General features: G+C 38.0%; 1 pseudogene; it reads right to left on the bottom strand.

Annotated features, from left to right (window-relative positions):
• The window catches only part of LOC140709760 (uncharacterized), a 31,176-nt pseudogene extending 6,698 nt beyond the window's left edge, over positions 1-24,478 (bottom strand).
• Between the last annotated feature and the right edge of the window lie 1,005 nt (positions 24,479-25,483).

Here is a 25,483-nt window from a genome sequence, read left to right as displayed (position 1 = left end):
CATATATTTTTGGGCTCTGTTGTTAGGTGCACATATGTTTATAATTGTTATGTCTACCAGATATATTGAAAATTTATCATTATAAAATTTCCTGCTTTGTTTCTGGTAAAAATTTTTGTTTTAAAATGGATTTTGTCTCATATTAATGCAAACATGTCTGCTTTCTTTTTGCCATTATGTGCATGATGCATTTTTTTGTTTTTGTTTTTGTTTTTTTTTTACTTCTAACCTATTTGTGTTTTGAATCTACAGTGGAACCTTATAGCCAACAGACTGATGAATCATATTTGTTTAAAATCCATTTTTCCAACCTCTGACTTTTAATTGGAGGGTTTAATCCATTTACATTTAATATAATTGTTAAAATAGGATTTATGGCTATCATTTTGCTATTTGTTTTCTATATGCCTTATGACTTTTTGTTCCTCTATTCTTCCATTATTGCCTTCTTTTGTTTTAAAAGGATATTTTCTAATATATAATTATAATTCCATTTTAACCATATTTTTTGAGTTATTTTCTTAGTGGTTGCACTGAGAATTATAATTAGCATCTTAAAACATCCTACTTTGGACACCAGCAACCAGGAAAAGCAAGCAGGAGTGCTGTAGCTAATGCCATAGAGCGCAGAGCCACTGCTCTAAAAGCCAAAAGGATAGAACTCTTTTCAACCATTTTTGCAGCAGAATGAAAGCCTACCTTCAGCAAGTACCTGGCTTCAAGCTGCTAAACTACCTCCTGTTATGCAGATGTGAAAAGATTTTTTGTCATTGAATATAAACAATTAGCATACACAGATAGCCTCTTCAATCTCCATGTGAATTTGGGATGAATTATGTATGACATGGTGCTGTAAATTCTTCCACTTGTGGACTAATTTTGGTGACCATCTTTCTGTCTCTGCAGTCTCTTAAGCAGATTGACTATGATGCATGTCACATTCAAGTTTGATTTTGTAATAAAACAGTTTTCTTTTTGTTCTAAAAAAATCCTACTTTGGATTAATATTAATTTTATTAATATCTAGAAGCTTAGTATCAGTATTGCTTGATTCCATCTGTACTCTTTTGTGTTTTAATCACATATTAAATCTTGATATGTTATAAGCCCACCCATACCATTTTATAATTGCTTTGTGAAACTCACTTTTAAATCAGATAGCAGAAGAAAATATTACAAAAAGTACATTTGTACTGTGATTTACATTTGTCTATGTAATTACCTTTACTGGTGCTCATTATTTCTTTATGTGAATTAGAGTTACCATCTAATATCCTTTCATTTCAGCCTGAAGAACTTCTTTGTTATTTCTTGTAAAGCAGATTTACTATTGATAAATTTTCTCTCTTTTAGGTTGTCTGAGAATGTTTTAAATTCCTTTCTAAGGGTAATTTTGCTGTATGCAGAATACTTGGTTAACAGACATTCTCTTCCCCTCACCTTCTAGTACTTTAAGTATGTCATTCCACTATCTTCTGGCCTCCATGAATTCTGTTGAGAAGTCAGCTACTAATCTTATTAAGGATTTCTTTTATGTAATGGATTGTTTTTCTCTTGCTATTTTCAAGATTCTATATTTGACTTTGGCTTCCAACAGTTTGATTATAGTATCTCCTTGAGATTACATTACTTAGTGTTTGTTCAGCTTCTTGAATGTGTTGATTAAAGATTTTTGTTTCTCCTCTCTTTCTGAAATTCCCATTGTACACATCTTAATGTGTTGGACAGTGTCTTGCAAGTCTCTAAGGCTCTGTTCATTTTCTTCCATCTTTTTCTTACTATTCTTCAGACTAGATAATCTTTGTTGAATGATTTTCAAGTTTGTTGCTTCTTCTGCCCACTCAAGTCTGCTGTTGAAACCTGATAGTATTTTTTTGTTCAAATAATTGTATTTCGGCTCTTTATTAAAAATAATTTCTATTCATGTCTTGATATTTTCTACATAATGAGTCACTGCTGTCATACTTTATTTAATTGTTTGGCTGTAATCCCTTTAGTTCTTTGAATATATTGATAAAATTTAACATCTTAGTCTGGTAATTTCAACATCCAGTCCCCCTTCAGGGATAATTTTCATTAACTGCTTTCTTTTCTTTGTATAGGTCACACCTTCCTATTTCTCTGTGTGTTTCAGAATTTTCATTGAAAATTGGGTACTTTAGATAATATTATGTGGTAATTTTGGGAATAATTTTCTTCCTTTCCTGAGGGTTTGTTGTTGTTCATACTTTTGTTGCTATTGTCTGTATTCTTTGTGGTTTGTGAAGCTTCTGCTCAGTCAGTTTAGTGATTAGATGATGTTTGGTCAGAGATTTTTTTTTTTTTTTTTCGAGATGGAGTCTTGCTCTTGTCGCCCAGGCTAGAGTGCAATGGCATGATTTTGGCTCACTGCAACCTCCACCTCCTGGGTTCAAGCGATTCTCTTGCCTCAGCCTCCCGAGTAGCTGGGATTACAGGTGCCTGCCACCACACTGGGCTAATTTTTGTATTTTTGGTAGAGATGGGATTTCACTATGTTGGCCAGGTTGGTCTTGAACTCCTGACCTTGTGCTCTGCTCTCAGCCTCCCAAAGTGCTGGGATTACAGGCGTGAGCCACTGTGCCTGGCCGGTCAGAGTTTTTTTTTTAATGCTTTGAGCCAATACATATTCCAGTTTTTGCTGAGGGACTCTGTGTAAAATCATGTCTTTCAACACTTAGACAGTTTACACCTTTACCTTAGACTTTACTTTCTAATAGCTCAGGGCCTCAAGGTCAGCCAGTGAGGAGTGATTGGGGTATTCTCAGGTCTTTTCTTCAATGCATATAGCATTGCATGGCATGCATCCTTCTAGGTCCCCAGGAATATGTTAGAGATTTTCAAGGTCCTTTATGGCATATTGCTCCCTAGATCTCCCTTTTAATTATTGGTCAGGTTCTTGTTTACCTCAACTGGTATTACAGGTTTGGGAAGCTGTGATGTTAAATAATCGACACTGATTTTTTAAAAAACTTTTTCATTAAAAACTTTTTAACTAAAAATAACTGTACATATTCATAGGGTACATAGCAATGCTTTCATCTGTATAATGAAGAATATTTGAATCAGGATAATTAGCATATTCATCTCAAGCATTTATCATTTCTCTGGGATCATTCAATATTATCCTTCTAGCTATTTGAAACTATGTATTATTGTTACTATTGCCACTGATTATTTTGACAAATCTTCTGGAGTAAGGGCTTTTCCTATAGGGTGAGCTCTGAGTTAAGTAACGACAGCATATTGCACATGGGGTTTCTCCAGGGAACTATGAGGTAGATAGCATAGTGACAACGCCCTAGGGTGGGGCTTTTTGAGAAGCTCCAAATGCAGTACATGTTGACTAAATGGCTGCTGATTTTCAAGGCTACTGTAGAGTTAGAAAGATGGGAATGAGAGTAGGTCAAATTAAAGTGCCATGAACCCTGCCGTTCTTACTGAGGGTAATCAGTTTTCATCAAATGAATGGTCTTCGTGTTGTTGCAAGGCTTTGGTTAATCTTAGAGTTCTGAAAAGTGTGATTAAAACATTTTTGGGACTGTTTTATTTCTTTTTGGAAGAGCAGATTTATGGAGGCCTTTCTTTTAACAATTTGGATGTCCAATCTTATTTAATTTTTTAATATTGTGAATAGTGTGATTACATTTTCTAAGAGTTTATGTAATAAAAATGAGAACAACTACAATACAAATGCCAGCATAACCTTGACATCACTGGGAAAACAAAAGGCTCATTGACTGTGTAATTTTAATGAAAGATGTAAGGACACATACAACTGGATTAAGGAGATAAAGAATCAAAACATAGCATACTATGTGATATGTGAAAAAAAATGTTGAATTGTGCCTGATGGGGAAGGAGATATGAAAACAGATGGACACTGAATCCCTCAAGTCCAGAAAGAGACAGATACGTACTTCTAAATCAATCAAATAGTTTTTCATCTCTAAACAATACAATAAAGCTTAGCTGAAAACAGCACCTGCTGAATTAACTCGAGATAACCACACAAACATGCATTATCATGTAATTCCTCTGTTACCTGAAATTGAGTGAAATTTCCTTTCTTGATTAAAATAGCAATTAAACACAATTATAATGTCCTGTGAGTAAACCAAATGGAAAATTTTGATAATAGATGTTGGTGTTAACACATTACAGTGTAGCACAGATTTTTTTCAGCTCTTACCAATGGTCATACTTTCTATCAAAAATGCATTTGTATCAAAAAATGCATCTTATCCTGAAAACCAACAACAGCTTGTAGGAATTACTTTCCAGATCTCCACAAATGTCCATCCATTTGGTAAATACGGGCTTGTTTTAAAGAGCTAGAAACTAATTCCTATCAATCTAAAAACCTGCTGCTGCTAGTAAGCAAAATATTTTTATTATATTAAGTAACCCGTGCCAAACACTTTCACTGAGACTTGAAGGTATATTTAGCTTGATGTCATCACATTGAACCTATATCAGAATCCGTATAGCATACATTTGATAAGAACAGAACTACAAGTCAAAGTAACTCTTATGTTTGACTATATTCAGTTTTACCCCTACATAAAAGAAAAGAAAAAATATCCTAAAGGTTCCAGGGAGTTCAGAAAAGTATTATTGGCAAAGAAAAATCAAGGATAAAAATACCCTATTGTATCATGGAACCAAAAGAAAAATTTCATTGCTATTTTTTATTAAATACAGGTAATGTCTCTTTAATAACTATCATTATATTATCTGTTTCTTTTCAGAAGTCCTACATTTATGTATGTTAAGAATACACAATATAGCCTATAAAATTTGAATATTGATTTCAAAGCTTTTTAAAAAAAAAGAGTTTAAATAAGTTGCCCTATCAGAAGATAGAAAAAAATTATAAAAATGTTATATTTTATTACATATTTATTTTATTGGTCTTACGATTATTTGCTCAATGCTGCTGTTAGCTAGTCCTGCTGTTGTTTTGTTTAAACAATAGCCTTTTGTTGTAGAAAAGTAAATAATACAAAATAATATCAGTTTCATGTAAATATTGTTCATATTTTATATTAAAATAGTAAAACGTGTATGATGATTACATACATTATTGTTATTATTTTATTTCACATGACTGTGTTCTGAGTTGGTTCTCTACAAAGTGGATACTATCCACAAGCTACAAAAAATCCTGGTCATTTTAGGGGCTCAGGTGCCCCAGGGTTCTTAGTGAAACAGAGAGAGGAACCCTGCCAATCTGTGCCAAGAGCCTGCAGTGTCCATCTAGAGGCTCAGACAGCAGCAGAAGTTGGTGGGAAACTGTTGTGCCCAGGGAGAGATTTGAGGGCTGTACAGTACCTACAGGAAACAAGCCCATGTGATACTCCCTGTGACTCTCAGAAATACTGGGTGGGTAGGAGCCTTTGGAGAGGAAACTAAGGTCTTCCACAAATATGTATGGTCAAGTGCTGATAAATTTGGGTTATTAATGTTAATGTAACTGTATTAGATAGCTTGGGCTGCAATAACAAAATATTGTAGGCCAGAAGGCTTAAATGACAGAAATTCATTTTCTCACAATTCTGGAAGCTGGAAGTTCAAGACTAAGGTGCCAGAAGGGTTGGTTTCTCCAGAGGCTTCTCTCTTTGGCTTGCAAATGGCCACCTCCTCACTGTGTCCTCACATGGTTTTTCCTCTGCACACATGTGAAGAGAGAGCACTGGTGTCTCTTCCTTTTCTTATAAAACCACAGTCCTACTGGATTAGAGGCCTATCCTTATGACTTCATTTACCTTATTACTTCCTTACAGGCCTTATCTCCAAATTATAGTCACATGGAGTTTTAAGGCCTCAGTATATAAATTTGGGGTAACACAATTCAGTCCATAACAATGACCCTCATTGACACCCATAGGCAGGCAGAGCCCATAAAGCAGAAAATAGAAGTGAGATCAAAGAAGAAAGGAGATCAACTGAAGAAATATCAGTGGTTACACTCTCCTATTTAATTATACAGGCTCTATCTGAGTCTTTGAAAGATTATGCAAACCATTAATTATGATAGAGGATTTGAATAATAAATCAATAAAAATTATTAAATAAGCGTCCAAGGATCTTTGTGTTCTCTAAATAGAGAATATATATTCTTTTTTATTGCATATAGAATACCCACAGACACAGAGACACACACACACTATTCCACACTCTTTGTTCATAATGCCACAAGATTTAAAGTAATAACAAAAACCTCTAAATACATGGAAATTTTTAAAATGCTATCCTTTAAAACTCTTGGGTCAAAGAGAAAATTCAAACTATAATTAGAATAATAGGAATAATTAATAACATAGCAACATTTGTGGAATGGGCCCCAAAGCATTACCAAATGGGAAATCAGTAGCCCTAAATGCTGCCATTAATAAACAGACAGAATGAAAATAAATGAGCTCCTGATTCCATTCAATAAGCTCTAAAAAGAACATCAAATAAAGAAAAGAAAAGAAATTAATGATGATAAAATGCAGACATTAATTAATTAGAAAGCAGAAAAGCAGAAGAACTGATAAATACCTTTAAAAGCTGGTTCTCTGAAAAAGGCAAAACAATAAAACAGAAAATATTCTGACCAGTTTAACAAAACAAAAGATAGAAAACACAAATCAATGAAATTGTGAATGAATAAGTGATGCAACCAAAATGGATTGTAACAATTTGATTCTAAAACTTGTTAGAAAGGCTGTGACTCTCAATCTGCGTGGAAATCTAGTTTGTTCATTTAAATTGCAGAATTCTTTCCCAGCATGTGACTATATCACAGTATATTTATCTGCTCTGTCAATGAATATTTACATTGTTTTCTGGTATTTTTTTGCTGCAACAAATGTTACTACAATGGACATGGTTGTACATAAACCTTGTGCATATGCGTAAGAGTTCTGTAAGGGCATTGATTTTCAAAGTGTGGTTCCTGGACCAGTAGCATCATCTGGGAACTGGTTAGCAATGCAAATTCTCAGGCCCCACCCCAGACATACTGAATCAGAAACTCTAGGGTTAGGTCCCAGGACTCTGTGTTTTAACAGGCCCTTCAGGTGATTCTTATGCATGCTCTAGTTTGCAAAGCTCTAGAGTGTATACCTAGAAGTAGAATTGTTAATTGCAGGGTTAAGTGCAACTCACTTTTTATAGGACTTTGCCAATGACCTTCCTAAAGGCTGTGCCAATTTATACTTTGATAAGCAGTTAATAAGATGTTTGGTAAGCTGTAGTCTTGCAAACACTTGGTATTATAAGACTTAAAATGTCAAAGTGATAGGTGCAAAATAGTGCTTCATGGCTTTTGTTTGTATTTCTTTGATAACTGGTGAAGTTAAGCACCTTATCCTAGGTTTTTTTGATCCATTGGTTTTCTCCTATGTTCATTGCCTGCTCATATTTTTTGCCCATTTTTCTGTTGGGTTCATGATCTCTTTCTAAATGACATGCAGAAGTTCTTTATGTATGTCAGGCATGCATATTGCAAATATCTTTTCCCACTCTCTGGTTTGTCTTTTTACTTTAATTAGGGAGATTATAATTAAACAGAAGTTTGACTTTCTATGTGATAATAAAATTCATCACTTTTTCCTAATTTGTACTTTGTGGGAGGTCTTGGTCAAGAAATCCTGTCTGACTCCAGTGCCATAAAGAACTTCTCCACGTTTCTCATAAAACAGAGATAGCCTGAGAGTAGTGCATAAGCATACACTTAATGAATATGCCAGAGTTCCAGAGCCATTGCCCACTGGCCTTCTTGAGGGCTTCTCCATGAAACAAGAACAATTATCTTCTTTTTGTAACTTTGTATTTCCATCCCTCTCCTCTGTCCCCACCTTGCTTCTGTTACCTTGTCTTTCCACTTCTAGGCAGAGACTGCGAATCCCAGACACTAACTACACCTGAAACATTGATGGTTGCTTATGATGGTAGTGATGAAATTTATAACGGAAATGAGGTAACCAATTCTGAGAGGTGTAACCACCAGAGAAACACCACTGGCTGTACAGAGAACAGAAAATAAACCTAATAAAAGTCTACCTATAGATAGGGTGGAGCAAGATGGCCGAATAGGAACAGCTCCAGTCTCCAACTCCCAGCGCGAGCGACACAGAAGACAGGTGATTTCTGCATTTTCAACTGAGGTACTGGGTTTATCTCACTAGGGAGTGCTGGACAATCAGTGCTGGCCAGCTGCTGCAGCCCGATAAGTGAGAGCTGAAGCAGGGCGAGGCATCGCCTCACCTGGGAAGCGCAAGGGGGAAGAGAATCCCTTTTCCTAGCCAGGGGAACTGAGACACACAACACCTGGAAAATCGGGTAACTCCCACCCCAATACTGCGCTCTACCAAGGATCTTAGCAAACGCGCACACCAGGAGACTATATCCCACACCTGGCCGGGAGGGTCCCACACCCACAGAGCCTCCCTCATTGCTAGCACAGCAGTCTGCAATCTTGCAGCAAGGCAGCAGTGAGGCTGAAGGAGGGGCGCCCGCCATTGCTGAGGCTTAAGTAGATAAACAAAGTGGCTGGGAAGCTCCAACTGGGTGGAGCTCACAGCAGCTCAAGGAGTCCTGCCTGTCTCTGTAGACTCCACCTCTGGGGACAGGGCACAGCTAAACAACAACAACAACAACAACAACAAAAAGCAGCTGAAACCTCTGCAGAGGCAAACGACTCTGTCTGACAGCTTTGAAGAGAGCAGTGGATCTCCCAACATGGAGGTTGAGATCTGAGAACGGACAGACTGCCTGCTCAAGTGGGTCCCTGACCCCCTGAGTAGCCTAACTGGGAGACATCCTCCACTAGGGGCAGACTGACACCCGACACCTCACACGGTGGAGTACACCCCTGAGAGGAAGCTTCCAAAGCAAGAATCAGACAGGTACACTCGCTGTTCAGCAATATTCTATCTTCTGCAGCCTCTGCTGCTGATACCCAGGCAAACAGGGTCTGGAGTGGACCTCAAGCAATCTCCAACAGACCTACAGCTGAGGGTCCTGACTGTTAGAAGGAAAACTAACAAACCGGAAGGACACCCACACCAAAACCCCATCAGTATGTCACCATCATCAAAGACCAGAGGCAGATAAAACCACAAAGATGGGGAAAAAGCAGGGCAGAAAAGCTGGAAATTCAAAAAATAAGAGTGCATCGCCCCCTGCAAAGGAATGCAGCTCATCTCCAGCAATGGATCAAAGCTGGATGGAGAATGACTTTGACGAGATGAGAGAAGAAGGCTCTAGTCCATCAAACTTCTCAGAGCTAAAGGAGGAATTACGTACCCAGCGCAAAGAAACTAAAAATCTTGAAAAAAGAGTGGAAGAATTGATAACTAGAATAATTAATGCAGAGAAGGCCATAAACGAATGGACAGAGATGAAAACTATGACAAGAGAAATACCTGACAAATGCACAAGCTTCAGTAACCAACTCGATCAACTGGAAGAAAGAGTATCAGCCATTGAGGATCAAATGAATGAAATGAAGTGAGAAGAGAAACCTAAAGAAAAAAGAAGAAAAAGAAATGAACAAAGCCTGCAAGAAGTATAGGATTATGTAAAAAGACCAAATCTACGTCTGATTGGAGTGCCTGAAAGTGAGGGGGAAAATGAAACCTAGTTGGAAAACACTCTTCAGGGTATCATCCAGGAGAACTTCCCCAACCTAGTAGGGCAGGCCAACATTCAAATTCAGGTAATACAGAGAACGCTACAAAGATACTCCTCGAGAAGAGCAACTCCAAGACACATAATTGCCAGATTCACCAATGTTGAAATGAAGGAAAAAATCTTAAGGGCAGCCAGAGAGAAAGGTCAAGTTACACACAAAGGGAAGCCCATCAGACTAACAGCAGATCTCTCAGCAGAAACTCTACAAGCCAGAAGAGAGTGGGGGCCAATATTCAACATTCTTAAAGAAAAGAATTTTAAACCCAGAATTTCATATCCAGCCAAACTAAGTTTCATAAGTGAAGGAGAAATAAAATCCTTTACAGATAAGCAAATGCTTAGAGATTTTGTCACCACCAGGCCTGCCTTACAAGAGACCCTGAAGGAAGCACTAAACATGGAAAGGAACAACCGGTACCAGCCATTGCAAAAACATGAGGAAATGTAAAGACCATCGAGGCTAGGAAGAAACTGCATCAACTAACGAGCAAAATAACCAGTTAATATCATCATGGCAGGATCAAGTTCACACATAACAATCTTAACCTTAAATGTAAATGGACTAAATGCTCCAATTAAAAGACACAGACTGGCAAACTGGATGAAGAGTCAAGACCCATCAGTCTGCTGTATTCAGGAGACCCATCTCACATGCAGAGACATACATAGACTCAAAATAAAGGGATAGAGGAAGATCTACCAAGCAAATGGAAAACAAAAAAAAGCAGGGGTTGCAATCCTAGTCTCTGATAAAACAGACTTTAAACCATCAAAGATCAAAAGAGACAAAGAAGGCCATTACATAATGGTAAAGGGATCAATTCAACAGGAAGAGCTAACTGTCCTAAATATATATGCACCCAATACAGGAGCACCCAGATTCATAAAGCAAGTCCTTAAAGACTTACAAAGAGACTTAGACTCCCATACAATAATAATGGGAGACTTCAACACTCCACTGTCAACATTAGACAGATCAACGAGACAGAAAGTTAACAAGGATATCCAGGAATTGAACTCATCTCTGCAGCAAGCAGACCTAATAGACGTCTACAGAACTCTCCACCCCAAATCAACAGAATATACATTCTACTCAACACCACATCACACTTATTCCAAAACTGACCACATAATTGGAAGTAAAGCACTCCTCAGCAAATGTACAAGAACAGAAATTATAACAGTCTCTCAGAACACAGTGCAATCAAACTAGAACTCAGGACTAAGAAACTCAATCAAAACCGCTCAGCTACATGGAAACTGAATAACCTGCTCCTGAATGACTACTGGGTACATAATGAAATGAAGGCAGAAATAAAGATGTTCTTTGAAACCAATGAGAACAAAGATACAACATACCAGAATCTCTGGGACACATTTAAAGCAGTGTGTAGAGGGAAATTTATAGCACTAAATGCCCACAAGAGAAAGCAGGAAAGATCTAAAATTGACACTCTAACATCACAACTAAAAGAACTAGAGAAGCAAGAGCAAACACATTCAAAAGCTAGCAGAAGGCCAGAAATAACTAAGATCAGAGCAGAACTGAAGGAGATAGAGACACAAAAAACCCTCCAAAAAATCAATGAATCCAGGAGTTGGTTTTTTGAAAAGATCAACAAAATTGATAGACCACTAGCAAGACTAATAAAGAAGAAAAGAGAGAAGAATCAAATAGATGCAATAAAAAATGATAAAGGGGATATCACCACCGACCCCACAGAAATACAAACTACCATCAGAGAATACTATAAACACCTCTACGCAAATAAACTAGAAAATCTAGAAGAAATGGATAATTTCCTGGACACTTACACTCTCCCAAGACTAAACCAGGAAGAAGGTGAATTCCTGAATAGACCAATAGCAGGCTCTGAAATTGAGGCAATAATTAATAGCCTACCAACCAAAAAAAGTCCAGGACCAGATGGATTCACAGCTGAATTCTACCAGAGGTACAAGGAGGAGCTGGTACCATTCCTTCTGAAACTATTCCAATCAATAGAAAAAGAGGGAATCCTCCCTAACTCATTTTATGAGGCCAACATCATCCTGATACCAAAGCCTGGCAGAGACACAACAAAAAAAGAGAATTTTAGACCAATATCCCTGATGAACATCGATGCAAAAATCCTCAATAAAATACTGGCAAACCGGATCCAGCAGCACATCAAAAAGCTTATCCACCATGATCAAGTGGGCTTCATCCGTGGGATGCAAGGCTGGTTCAACATACGCAAATCAATCAACGTAATCCAGCATATAAACAGAACCAAAGACAAAAACCACATGATTATCTCAATAGATGCAGAAAAGGCTTTTGACAAAATTCAACAGCCCTTCATGCTAAAAACACTCTATAAATTCGGTATTGATGGAACGTATCTCAAAATAATAAGAGCTATTTATGACAAACCCGCAGCCAATATCATACTCAATGGGCAAAAACTGGAAAAATTCCCTTTGAAAACTGGTACAAGACAGGGATGCCCTCTCTCACCACTCCTATTCAACATAGTGTTGGAAGTTCTGGCTAGGGCAATCAGGCAAGAGAAAGAAATCAAGGGTATTCAGTTAGGAAAAGAAGAAGTCAAATTGTCCCTCTTTGCAGATGACATGATTGTATATTTAGAAAACCCCATTGTCTCAGCCCAAAATCTCCTTAAGCTGGTAAGAAACTTCAGCAAAGTCTCAGGATACAAAATTAATGTGCAAAAATCACAAGCATTCTTATACACCAGTAACAGACAAACAGAGAGCCAAATCAGGAATGAACTTCCATTCACAATTGCTTCAAAGAGAATGAAATACCTAGGAATCCAACTTACTAGGGATGTAAACGACCTCTTCAAGGAGAACTACAAACCACTGCTCAGTGAAATAAAAGAGGACACAAACAAATGGAAGAACATATCATGCTCATGGATAGGAAGAATCAATATCGTGAAAATGGCCATACTGCCCAAGGTAATTTATAGATTCAATGACATCCCCATCAAGCTACTGATGACTTTCTTCACAGAATTGGAAAAAACTGCTTTAAAGTTCATACGGAACCGAAAAAGAGCCCGCATCTCCAAGACAATCCTAAGTCAAAAGAACAAAGCTGGAGGCATCACGCTACCTGACTTCAAACTATACTACAAGGCCACAGTAACCAAAACAGCATGGTACTGGTACCAAAACAGAGATATAGACCAATGGAACAGAACAGAGTCCTCAGAAATAATACCACACATCTACAGTCATCTGATCTTTGACAAACCTGAGAGAAACAAGAAATGGGGAAAGGATTCCCTATTTAATAAATGGTGCTGGGAAAATTGGCTAGCCATAAGTAGAAAGCTGAAACTGGATCATTTCCTTACTCCTTATATGAAAATTAATTCAAGATGGATTAGAGACTTAAATGTTAGACCTAATACCATAAAAACCCTAGAAGAAAACCTAGGTAATACCATTCAGGACATAGGCATGGGCAAGGACTTCATGTCTAAAACACCAAAAGCAACGGCAACAAAAGCCCAAATTGACAAATGGGATCTAATTAGACTAAAGAGCTTCTGCACAGCAAAAGAAACTACCATCAGAATGAACAGGCAACCTATAGAATGGGAGAAAATTTTTGCAATCTACTCATCTGACAAAGGGCTAATATCCAGAACCTACGAAGTACTCAAACAAATTTACAAGAAAAAAACAACCCCATCGAAAAGTGGGCAAAGGATATGAACAGACAGTTCTTAAAAGAAGACATTCATACAGCCAACAGACAGATGAAAAAATGCTCATCATCACTGGCCATCAGAGAAATGCAAATCAAAACCACAATGAGATACCATCTCACACCAGTTAGAATGGCAATCATTAAAAAGTCAGGAAGCAACAGGTGCTGGAGAGGATGTGGAGAAATAGGAACACTTTTACACTGTTGGTGGTATTGTAAACTAGTTCAACCATTATGGAAAACAGTATGGCGATTCCTCAAGGATCTAGAACTAGATGTACCATATGACCCAGCCATCCCATTACTGGGGATATACCCAAAGGATTATAAATCATGCTGCTATAAAGACACATGCACATGTATGTATATTGCGGCACTATTCACAATAGGAAAGACTTGGAATCAACCCAAATGTCCATCAGTGACAGACTGGATTAAGAAAATGTGGCACATATACACCATGGAATACTATGCAGCCATAAAAAAGGATGAGTTTGTGTCCTTTGTAGGGACATGGATGCAGCTGGAAACCATCATTCTCAGCAAACTATCGCAAGAACAGAAAACCAAACACTGCATGTTCTCACTCATAGGTGGGAATTGAACAATGAGATCACTTGGACTCGGGAAGGGGAACATCATACACTGGCGCCTATCATGGGGAGCGGGGAGTGGGGAGGGATTGCATTGGGAGTTATACCTGATGTAAATGACAAGTTGATGGGTGCAGCACGCCAACATGGCACAAGTATACATATGTAACAAACCTGCATGTTATTCACATGTACCCTAGAACTCAAAGTATAATTAAAAAAAAAAAAAAAGTCTACCTATAGAATTACTGTTTTCATGTGATACATGATTTAGAACACAGATAACTAGGCAGGTAGAGTGTTTCACAAAAGGCTTCCTAAAACTGGCACTGGCTGTTGCTGACCTTAACATGTCCTTCAGACAGAGATTTGAAAAAAAAAAATTGGTAGAAACCAAGGAAATCTATTCACCCTCATATTTATGGATCTACCCTGTTTGAGGATAGAGAGAAAAATACCAACTTCTGGGTTTTTCAAAAAATACTGAAGGAAAAGGAAATGGAATTACATCTAGAAGATTCAAGGGATGAGCACGCTTCTGAAAATGATCTGTTATAGGACCCAGAGGGGAAAAAAACTGAGAAATTAGTCAGCATTCTTAATAGAGTGCTAAGTATGGAGTCTGATATGATTTGGATGTTTGCCTCCTTCAAATCTCATGTTGAAGGGTGATTACCAATGTTGGAGGTGGGGCCTGCTGAGAGGTGACTGAATCATGGGGACAGATCCCTCCTATATGCTTTAGCACCATCCCCTTCATGAGAAGCTTGCTCTTGCTCAGTTAGTTCATGCAAGATCTGGCTATTTAAAAGAGTCTGGGACCTCTCCCTTCTCTCACTTGCTCCGGCCTTGCTATGTGATGTGCCTGCTCCCACTTCACCTTCCACCATGATTGTAAGCTTCCTGACACTCTTATCAGAAGCCAAGCAAATAGTGGTGCCATGCTTGTATAGCTTGCAGAACTGTGAGCCTATTAAACCTCTTTTCCTTATAAATTACTCAGCCTAAGGAATTTCTTTGTAGCAGTGTAAGAAAGGACTAACACAGAGTCTCTAGGAATCAATAGCATAAAGTCATAGAGAGCAGGCTAAGGTGATAAGGCAACAAAAAGAGAAGAAAAGAAAGTGAAATAAAAGAAATGAATGAGAAGGAAGTATTGCATGGAAACTAAAATCTCAGCAACAAAACCAATTATCTCCATTGAAATCGGAACTTATGTTATGTATTGTTTTATATTGTTATATACTTCTATAAATATGTTCTATACTTCTTTATATTGTTGGTATAGGGAAGTTATGTCAAGGGAAATATAAATAGTAACATGTTAAACTAAAGATACTCTCCCAGAATGCAAAGAAATATACTAAAAAGTGACACTGAAGGAAAAAAAAATCATAAATATAGAACAATGAATACAAAGATAATTGGTTTGCTTGAAGAAGGCAAGACATAATGAAACAAAACCAATACTAGTTCACCCATACATTCAACACGTATTTATTGAGCTATCTACCATGTGCTGTGCACTGTGCTATGTGCTGCATAGGCTGCAATGAGCGTATTAAATGTGATTACTTCCTTCAATTAAGTTTCTATCTAATTAGATAGTACAGAAGCAAATACACAAATAAATATGTACTTGCAGATTTTGGTAAGCATTACAGAAGAATGCAGACCAATAATTAACAACATAACAGAATAAAACATTAGTGAGTTAAGGAAAGACTTCTGCATGCAGCTTTAAAGTAAGCTTTCCCTGTCAGGCAAAACCAATAAAACAGAACTGTACCAGCTAGATAAAGACAGTATCTAAATTGTCATTTTTTAATTGTAAGAGAAAAAATTCATAAGGGGTCATGCAGAACAATAACAACAAATTACCCTAACAGGACTCATCTCTTCAATGCTAAATGTCAGAATCTTCTGGATCATCTTACCTAGAGACTTTGGAAAAAGATCGTGAATTTCATACCCAATAAAGTGTCTTCCATGTGCAAAGGCACATGACTTTATCAGATAAACTCTTCAAAATATCTCTGATCCATGTAGTCTTCTTGTAGAAACTATTAGTTCAACCAAACAAGAGGGGGTGAAAAAGTAAGAGCTTAAGTATGAAACTAGTTTAAAATGAGGTAAAACTAAATTACTGATGCACAAAAATTAGAAAACTGAAACTTTGGGGAACCAAAAGGCAGCCAATGTGGGTGGAGTGAGATGGAAAACATGGAGGGCATAGGCTGCACACGTGTACTTGGGCCAGGTCCTACAGACCTTACAGGTCGTGCACTTTTGTTTTCCTAACCTGTTCCTCTTTGAAAGAAGTATGTCTAACTTCCTGTAAAACATATTACCCTGATAATTGAAAATAGGTCTCTGCCTCAAATTATACAAAGCTTTCCCATTTCTATAAAATAAAGGTGAATACTCCAATAGAAAATTTCTAAAAAATGAAAAGACTGGATCAAAAAGGAAGACAAAAATGTAATTAAAAATGCAAAATTAAAAAAAATTTAACATATCAGAATAAAAATAGCTGAAAAAAAGATACTCTGTAGTATTGGCAAGGGTAGGAGGAAATATACATTGCTTATACAATGTTTGTAGAAATGTAAATTGGAATGATTTTCCTGGAGGGCAATTTGGCAACATACGCCAAACGCCTTGCAAATACGCTACTCTTTGACTCAGTAATTTCACTTCTAGGAATTTGTTCTTGTGACTTTCCTTCATAGCATTTTCCTCAGATTTTTAAAAATAAGTTTTTAATTGTATTTTTTTGTATGATCATATGATTAATGCCTGTTTCTGTAAAGGCAGAGATTAGTCTTTTTTGCTTATCATTGTAACCTAGCATGCAGTATCTTCTTGAATACATGAATTAGAATGTTTTGAGAAAATATACACATACGTATGTACATGTTAATGGAAAATTTTCAAGAATTGGGGCATACTAGAGCTGTCTTCTACCAAATATCCTGAATCTTGATTGTGATGATGGTTACACATATTTATACATGTGTTAAAGTTTATTAAGCTGTTGATTATAGGGTATATAATATTTTAAAAAATAATAAAAAAGGAAAAATGTAATATATACTCAAAATTAATTACTTATTATGTTTTACTATTTCTATGCTTTTGAGGTGATTTATGTGAACTTATGGTGAACATGTTGCATGATTGTGTGCTACGGCATTTTTATTTCCAACACTTTGTTCAGTGACTTCACTATGTTAGCTTAAAACTGATCACATGGGAGTATTTACACCACAGAAAGTGACAAATGCTTACAACTTAAGGTTTTTCTCTTTGGAGAGCCAGTTGTTAAATATTTATCAGCTCTCCCTTCTTATGAAGCTGGGCTTTGTAAGCAAATGTACCATGAGCATTTGGAACTTGGATACTGCTGATGAGAGGAGATAAGAGGGTGGGTAGGCATAGAGCCTCCATTTGCTTATTTTTCTGGGATCCTAAATGTATACAAGAATGGAGGAACTCTCTGGGGAAATGTGAAGGAGGTATAACATTTTCCCTTTTTAGGCAAAGTTACTAAACTATGTTTGAAACACAGGGATCATTGTGATGGAAGCCACCTGTTAGGAGAGGGAGCAAGACCCCTGTAGTGAATATTGTTGGAACACCCATATCCACCTGCTGAGAGTATTGGGCTGCTAATGGCTCACAGTTACACCTTTCTTGAGAGAATTGCCCTTGACTGACTGGAAGCTGCCTTGCCTGGAAGGTTATGCTTCCCACTCCTCCTCTGGGGATAGCCCATAGCCAATGGCTAGCTTGCATGAGGTATAAAAGGCTGGATCCTTGAACCTCTAGGTGGGACAACTCTGTGGTGCAATTGACTCGTGCTGAGACCACATCCTTGCTTAGCTCCTTCTCCTCCCCTGCCCTGCTTCCCTTATTCCCTTCCCCTGAGAATCATCTTCAATAAATTAACTTATCATAAATCTCCAATTTCAAGCTCTGTTTCTATCTGGCCTCAGATAGAACAAAGAATGATTTCAATAGGAGAGTAGGTGAAGACTTGACCAAGAACAGAGGCATGTTGACTCTGTTGGCTGTCCTAGTCCTGTCCCAACAGTCGTTCTGTTTGCAAATGATGCTCTCAAAAAGTAGACATGTGGATGAAACTAAGATCAGAAGGTTGAATGACCATGCACTTCCAATCATGAAGTACCCTTATCTATACAACACACTGAGGTGGGAGCATCCTCACCACCACTCTAGGACCCATGCAGCTTGGGCAGAGACTAGGAAATGCAGGATGAGCAGGATTTCTATCTCTATAGATTCCTTGGATTCAGTAAGCAGTGATAATAAGCCTCAAGATTTGTAAAGACTAGTGGAGGCAGGATCCAGAGACACGCAGAAATGGTGGCCAAGTTGGGATCTTGTCTCTGGCCACTGTTATGTTAGGCTGTTAACAAGAACTGGATGAGGCTCCTGGCTTCATCAAGAATAGAGGAGACAATAATGGGAAGACATTGCAATAGTGTTGATGGTTGCACGACTGACTCCTGACTTCCCGGGGACCCAGTGGAGTTTCTGTTTCATTGCTGAAGAGTTAAAGCAGCAAGAATGAAGAAAGAGCCCCTAGGGAGTTCTGCATGTATTCATTCAACAAATATTATTGAGCTAACCACTTGTCAAGCACAGTTCTACATTATCTTAGATTATGCTCCCTGGAAACAAGCTGTGTGGCAGAAGTTAGCCTGCAGGAGGTTTACTGGGGAGTAATTTCAGAATAACATCAGTAGGGGAGTTAGCGAAGGAGGACATTATAGGCCCCAGCCAATTCCACAGAAAGCTCTAGATTTGGAATGGCCCTTTGGAGTTGTTCCAAGTTGTGGTGAGGGGCCTGGGCCTTTAGGTACCTCCAAACCCATAGCTCATTGGATGTGGGCTACCTCTGGAGATGTAACTTTGGCAGAGCAGCTCCCTTGGCTGAAGGTTCTTCTGAGAGAAGAATTCATATACAAGCCAGCCCTTGGAGCAGGTTGGGTAATAAGTACCTTGGTCCTGAGCATGTGATCTGGAGAGTGAACCTTGCCATCCATTAGCGATACTGGGATGCAACAGTGATAAAAAGAAATAAACTCTTGCTTTATGGAGATTACATTCTAATGGAGACAGATAATACGTAAATGATATTCTCACAAAAATGCTACCACAGTGATCATTTTTGGTTGGGATTTTAATTTTTCCTATTCTTACTTGTGTACATTTCCTAAGTAGCCAATAAGAAGTATGTATTACTTGGATAATTAAAACATAAACATTATTTTAAAAATCTTCTAGAAGATGGGCTGGGTGCAGTGGCTCACACCTGTAATCCCAGCACTTTGGGAGGCTGAGGCGGGCAGATCACCTGAGGTCAGGAGTTCGAGACCAGCCTGACCAATATGGAGAAACCCCATCTCTACTAAAAATACAAAATAAGCCAGGCATGGTGGTCCATGCCTGTAATCCCAGCTACTCAGAAGGCTGAGGCAGGAGACTCATTTGAACCAAGAAGGCAGAGGTTGCGGTGAGCCGAGATCAAACCATTTGCACTCCAGCCTGGGCAACAAGAGCAAAACTCCATCAAAAAAAAAAAATCTTCTAGAAGAATGTATGGGTAACAATGGTCAAGATTAATTTTGATTATGTAGAATCATCAGAGGCATTTGTCCTATCAGCTGTTTAAATAATAAGATGCAAGTCTGTACTAACAGATCAATGGAACCAAACAAAAATTTCAGAAAGGAATCACGCTTGACGTAACAACTTGGTCTGTGATGCAAGTGGCATCATAGTAAGGTGTTTAAGGGAATGGGCTGTTGGGAATCAGAGTGTGTGTTGCTGGCTGTGTCCCTGCTGGACCTTTCTGAGGCTCAGTCCCCAGATCTGCATAGTGTTGTGAGATTTAAAGCAAATGATGTATGCTAATGTGTGTAAAAAGATTTAGCACAATTCCAGGCATGTAGCAAGTACTGATAAGTGGTAGTGGATATGATTATTAATAAAATCATTAATATTCACTCTAGATATATTAAAGATTTTACATTAAAAAAAGGAAGTACATTCCAGGAGAATTAAATAATTAAATGTAAAAAACTCTCACTACATTCCAAATGAGTTTACAAATTTTTAAAAACCCCATACATTAACATTTAAATGTACCCAAATCAAAAGTCCTAAAATTATAGCTTTAAATGCAATTCAAGCAAAAAGAATTTTTTTTTTTGAGGAAAGGAATTTGGGTGTCATTAGAAGTCTCCTCACGATGGCCGGACTTTTCCCTTGCAGAATCAATTTTCTTCCCTCTACTCTGATAGAAGTAGGAACTATGCTGCTTGTTTGGAAATTCCTTCTAAGTATCTATTTAGAATTCTGCTCTTGCAGCCCACCATTTTCTCTCCATCCTCTGCCTTGTATTTTACATCATCCAAAGCTCTACTAATAGGAGCCATCTCCAGAGACATTATCTGACCTCCTCTCCCTGAGATCTAATAACTCTGAGAGTTTTCAGATGTTTAAAGTGTCAGGCACACCATTATCCAAGGAAATATTTTACCTAGCCATTTACCAAGTTTCACAAAATCATTTTCCCAAACACTGACAGTGCTTTGTGAGGGATAAATAAGTATAGAAAATTGCGAGGATGAACCAAACACCCAGTGATTTTGTAGATGGATCATTGCCAGAGCCTCCTGAAACCTTGTTTATCTTATTAAAGATAAATTAGTTAGAAATGAACAAAATGGTTTTGACAAAATAACTGTATTTGGCATATGTTTACTCTGACCTTCAAAACTACTCCAAGTGTTTCACATTTTAATATTCTATTTTTTTCACTAGTTCTTCCTGCTCAAGTAACATTAAAAATAATTTTCTATATTACTATTATTTTATTTATTGTTTGTCACTTTTTAAATTATGATACTTGTATATTATAGAGAATTAGGAAAATAGAGAAAAGTAGAAAGAGATGGAAAGTCAATATTAACCTCATGAAACAGATATAACCATAACTAACATTGTAAGATATCTCTTTCATGTTATTTTTCAGGTATATACAGAGATATAGCAAAATTGGGATTACACAGCATAAAAAGTTTTATCTCCTTTTAAAAATTAAAGATTATGTAGTAAATTTATTTTCACATTTTAAATGATATTCAGAAACCTTATTTTTAGAGATTATCAAGCGTATGTTTATATTGAATTACTATAATTTACCTAAGTGATTTCTTCTTTTTGGACATATAGGTTATTTTTAATGTTCACTATTATATGTAACTTCTTTATATATATCTATCAATAAATCTATTTTTGGATTTTTTATTTTGTCAAGCTAAATTTCTGGAAATGTAGTTACTAGTCATATGGCATGAACATTTTAAAGATTTTTCACATGTTAATTTACCCTCTCTGTATCTCAGTTTCCATATTGTAAAATGGGATAATATTGATGCAAACCTCACAGGACTGTTGAAAGGATCTAGTGAGATAATTTATTGTCAGTTTTTTTAGCAAATTATAAAGTAGTATACAGTTTATTATCATTAGTCATTCCATTCCACCCCATTCTAATCCATGCCAGTTGGTTCCCAGGCAGGCTAATTAGCTGCATCCTATTGCAAGCTTGCTGAACACAAAGGCAGACTATTAATAAATTCCTGGGTAGCCAGTGGCTGCTGGAACCAGATACCAGCATTTTATTCTCTTGAAAAGTCACCAGTGCTTTTTGCTCCATTTCCCTACCTGTAGTTATATGCTTTGTATATAACACATATAACTATATGGGAAATGCATGGGCTAAAACAGAGCAGTATGAGGCGTGGTAAAAAGCTTACCCATTTTTTGCCATTCCATATTCAGCCCAGCTCCAAGAAGTTTGATCCCAAAGCTTCACTGTTTTGTGGAATCATGAAGAGTAACTGATAAATATAGCATTTTATTTTGTAATGGAAAAAGGTAACTTCCTAAATGTGTTCCTAGAATCCATATTTATAGTCATAGGTACAAACACACACACACACACACACTCCACACACACGCATCATATGCATCATTACCAGGTTCAACATCCAATTTTAGGGAAATCGTCAGGGACAAGGCCAGCACATCCAGGTTCATTCGGGGTGGCAGCCTGAGTCTGTGCTAGGGAGAATGAGAAAACTAACCCAAGAAAGCACTAGCTGAGTCCCTCTGAAGGCCCAGAGCTCTCTGACCATAAGCTGTCAAAGGGATAATGAGCTTCAAGTCACAAAGTGAAGCAAAATGGAAGAGAAATTCAGGCCAGTTAAATAAAGTTGAAGTGACTGGTATGCTGAGGGACAGCAATGGCTCACAAGGAGAATCTCATTTCATCGTTAATTTGCATATGGTGAAGATTGATTTTCTATGGCTAATCCAAATTTATGACACATCAGGTGATATTTAAAGGACTCAATGGAGCATTTAATAGCCAAACATTTTTCCTGATTAGCACCCACTTGACCTGGTGGCCCAGAGATGAATGCTGATTACCCTGTCCCCCTCCTCCTTCCAAGTGGCTCTAAGCAGAATGGCTGCCAATCAGGCAGCAGAAAAACACAGCCAGACTGTAGTCAGAACATCCTGACACTTAGAAGTTAGGAACTCTCGAAGTGTGGAAGGGGGTTGGTGGAGGGGAACTGATGGGTTTGTCTCTTTTCAAAAATTACACTTGTCAGGGACTTTATAGCTTTCACATCCCAGCCTCATTTATGCAGAACACACTTATAGGGCAGTCATTAGATGCTATCATTTTTCTGATAAATAATCTCAACAATCTTGATAGATAAGGATTCTTAATCCCAATTGGCAAATCAGAAGACTGAGTCTCAGAGAAGTTAGGTAATCTATTTTTCCAATCACCTAGCTAATGAATGAGTGGTGGGGGTCAGGATTGAAACTTGGTTCAGGGTGACTCCAAAGCTTAGACGCTTTCCAGTTCTGCACTGCTCATTGAAGACTCCTGGATCACTTCTTCGGTTGGTGTTGGATCTGAGCAGAAACTATTAGGAGTCTAGGTCAAGGCACGGGGGTGAGAGTAGGCAGAGCCAGGCCAGAGGTCTCTGCATAAATCTAGACATCAGATATCAGAAAATTTTGATCATGGCTTTCATTTCTTTGCAACAGTCATCCAGAGGTTCTGAAAAGAACTCACTGGTTGTAGAGTCTGTGTTAATCACCCAGCATTAATATTTCCATTGCTCCATCATCACGTGTAAGCCTATCAACAGCGTTTCTTCTCCAGAAGTAAACTTGCCCAAGCTTTAGTTTCACATCAGTGAAGGCAGATTCTTTCACCAAGATGGACTTGTTTGTTCTCAGGAAATCCATACAACCCTGGTTGAAGAGTTCAGAAATGCATTATTTATCTATTGATGCATAAAAAGCACCTATACAATCTGATGGTTTAATACAACGAGTTTTTCCTCATAATTCTGTGGGTCAGCAGTTTGGGCTAGGATCAGCTGGGCTGTTCCTCTGTTGGTTTTCCTGAGGACACTCATGTGGCTGTTATCATCAGGAAGTTCCACTGGGGCTGGGTGATCCAACATGACTCACTTACATGCCTGGCTATGGGTGACAGCTCTTCTCTGGGCCTTACTCTCCACAAGGTTTCTCATCCTCCAGCCAGCTGGACTGGGTTTCTTCACACAGTGTTCTCAGGGTCTCAAGAGAGCAAGAGCAGAAGCTGCCAGGTCGCTTGAGGTCCAGACTTGGCACTCTAACACCATCACTTCTACTGCAATTCATTGTTCAAAGCAGGACATTAAGCACCCCTATTCAAGGGGGTAGAGAAATAGACTCTACCACTTAAGGGGGGAAGCAAAGGCACATGAAAACAGAAGTGGGAGAAATCTGTGACCATTTTTTGCAGTCTTTCACAAGGAGAAAATAATCTTACCTAGACAAAGAGGCTTCACCCCAGTGTTCTTTCAACTTTAACATGCATATGAATCACTTTAGGAACTTGTAACAATGCAGGTTCTGATTCATTCAGTCTGGTGTAGGACTGAAGGTAATTCTAACAAGCTCTCAGGTGATGCTGATGCAACTGGTTCACAGACTACAGTTGAACCAAGGTTCTAATCACCGACATGGGGTAAGTCCATTCCCTTTTCTCTACTTAGTGGGGTGAGTGCTGGCCTGCCCAATAATGTACTGGTTCTTCCAAGGGTAGAGAGCCACCCAACCTATGCTATAATTTAAGATATGCAGCCAGTGAACTCAGTGAATGGAGTATGTATATTATAGGTCTACTTTAAGAACCACAGTGGCCTGACACGGATCACATACCTGCTGGAATTACTTGATTCTCTGTTAGCTCTGTGTCTGTGTTTTCCGGTGTGGTTTTGTGACCACACTGGGAAAGATCCACAAATGTCAATATTAAAATGTTCACTTTGACTTTAAAAAATGCCATCATTGCCTTCTATAGGATTTTAAAATTAGATTTTAAATAGTTTCACATTTCAAGCATTATTATAACAGATTGCTTAGGCCAGACGGATGGTTCTCTGAGTTCTTTACCAGGACTGGTAAAGCTTGTCTAATTACATTCAATCACAACTTTCTCACATTTTAATTCCTCTTCCATCAGAGGCGGTGCATACCATCATGTCAGGAAGGGGCCCCAAGCTTGGAGACAGATACCCAGATAACAGAAACGTGGGTTAAAGTCGTTAAAGCCTGGGGCTCTGGTCACCAGGAGCCCAGAGTATCTTTCTCTTTCTGATATGAACTGATGATGCAGTTTGTAATACAGCTAAGTTGAATGTCCTGAGTGTGTGTCTGTTTCCGGCTGATGTGGGAGCAATAAGGCATTTATACACAAGATTGGCCAATAATTATATTTGTTCACTTGTTTTATTTTTTGATGTCACCAAGCCATTTTATTTTTGTCCTCCCAAATGCTGATCACCTGGGGGAAACTGAGGCAATGCTTGCAGTTCTTCTTCTGATAGTATGGTGCTGCAAATTTGAAAAAAAATTATAAGAAACACAGACATAGATGACGGGCCACAAACATAGTTATCTTTCTCTCTGAATGAAAACAAACAAAAATCAGGTATCGGGTCAACACCAAGAGACAGTTGTTTGTTTTTAACGGTTGCCCAGTTTCCTTTCAAAATGGAGGGCTGAAGTATGATACAGTTAGATAAGGAGAAAAAAAAGGTCTAGTTATAAATTGATAGAATGATAGCATTCCAAAGAACCACAGAAATCAATGAATACAAGCCTCTTACTTTACAAATAGGAAAACTGGGGCCCAGACTGGTGACATGACTTCCATGAAGCCATGGAGCTTCCCCTCGTCATCCACATTCACTCTACAGACTCCAGCAAATCATGAAGGAGATTTTACACTCTGAAGTTGATGTCGTGCTATTGGTCCTGCTTCTACGATTTCTTGCACCTTTACTAGAAA

The sequence above is a fragment of the Chlorocebus sabaeus genome, chromosome 22, assembly GCF_047675955.1.
Source record: "Chlorocebus sabaeus isolate Y175 chromosome 22, mChlSab1.0.hap1, whole genome shotgun sequence".
Classification (NCBI taxonomy): Eukaryota; Metazoa; Chordata; class Mammalia; order Primates; family Cercopithecidae; genus Chlorocebus; species Chlorocebus sabaeus.
Note: the sequence above shows the minus strand (reverse complement) of the source record. Positions and strands in the feature narration are given on the sequence as shown.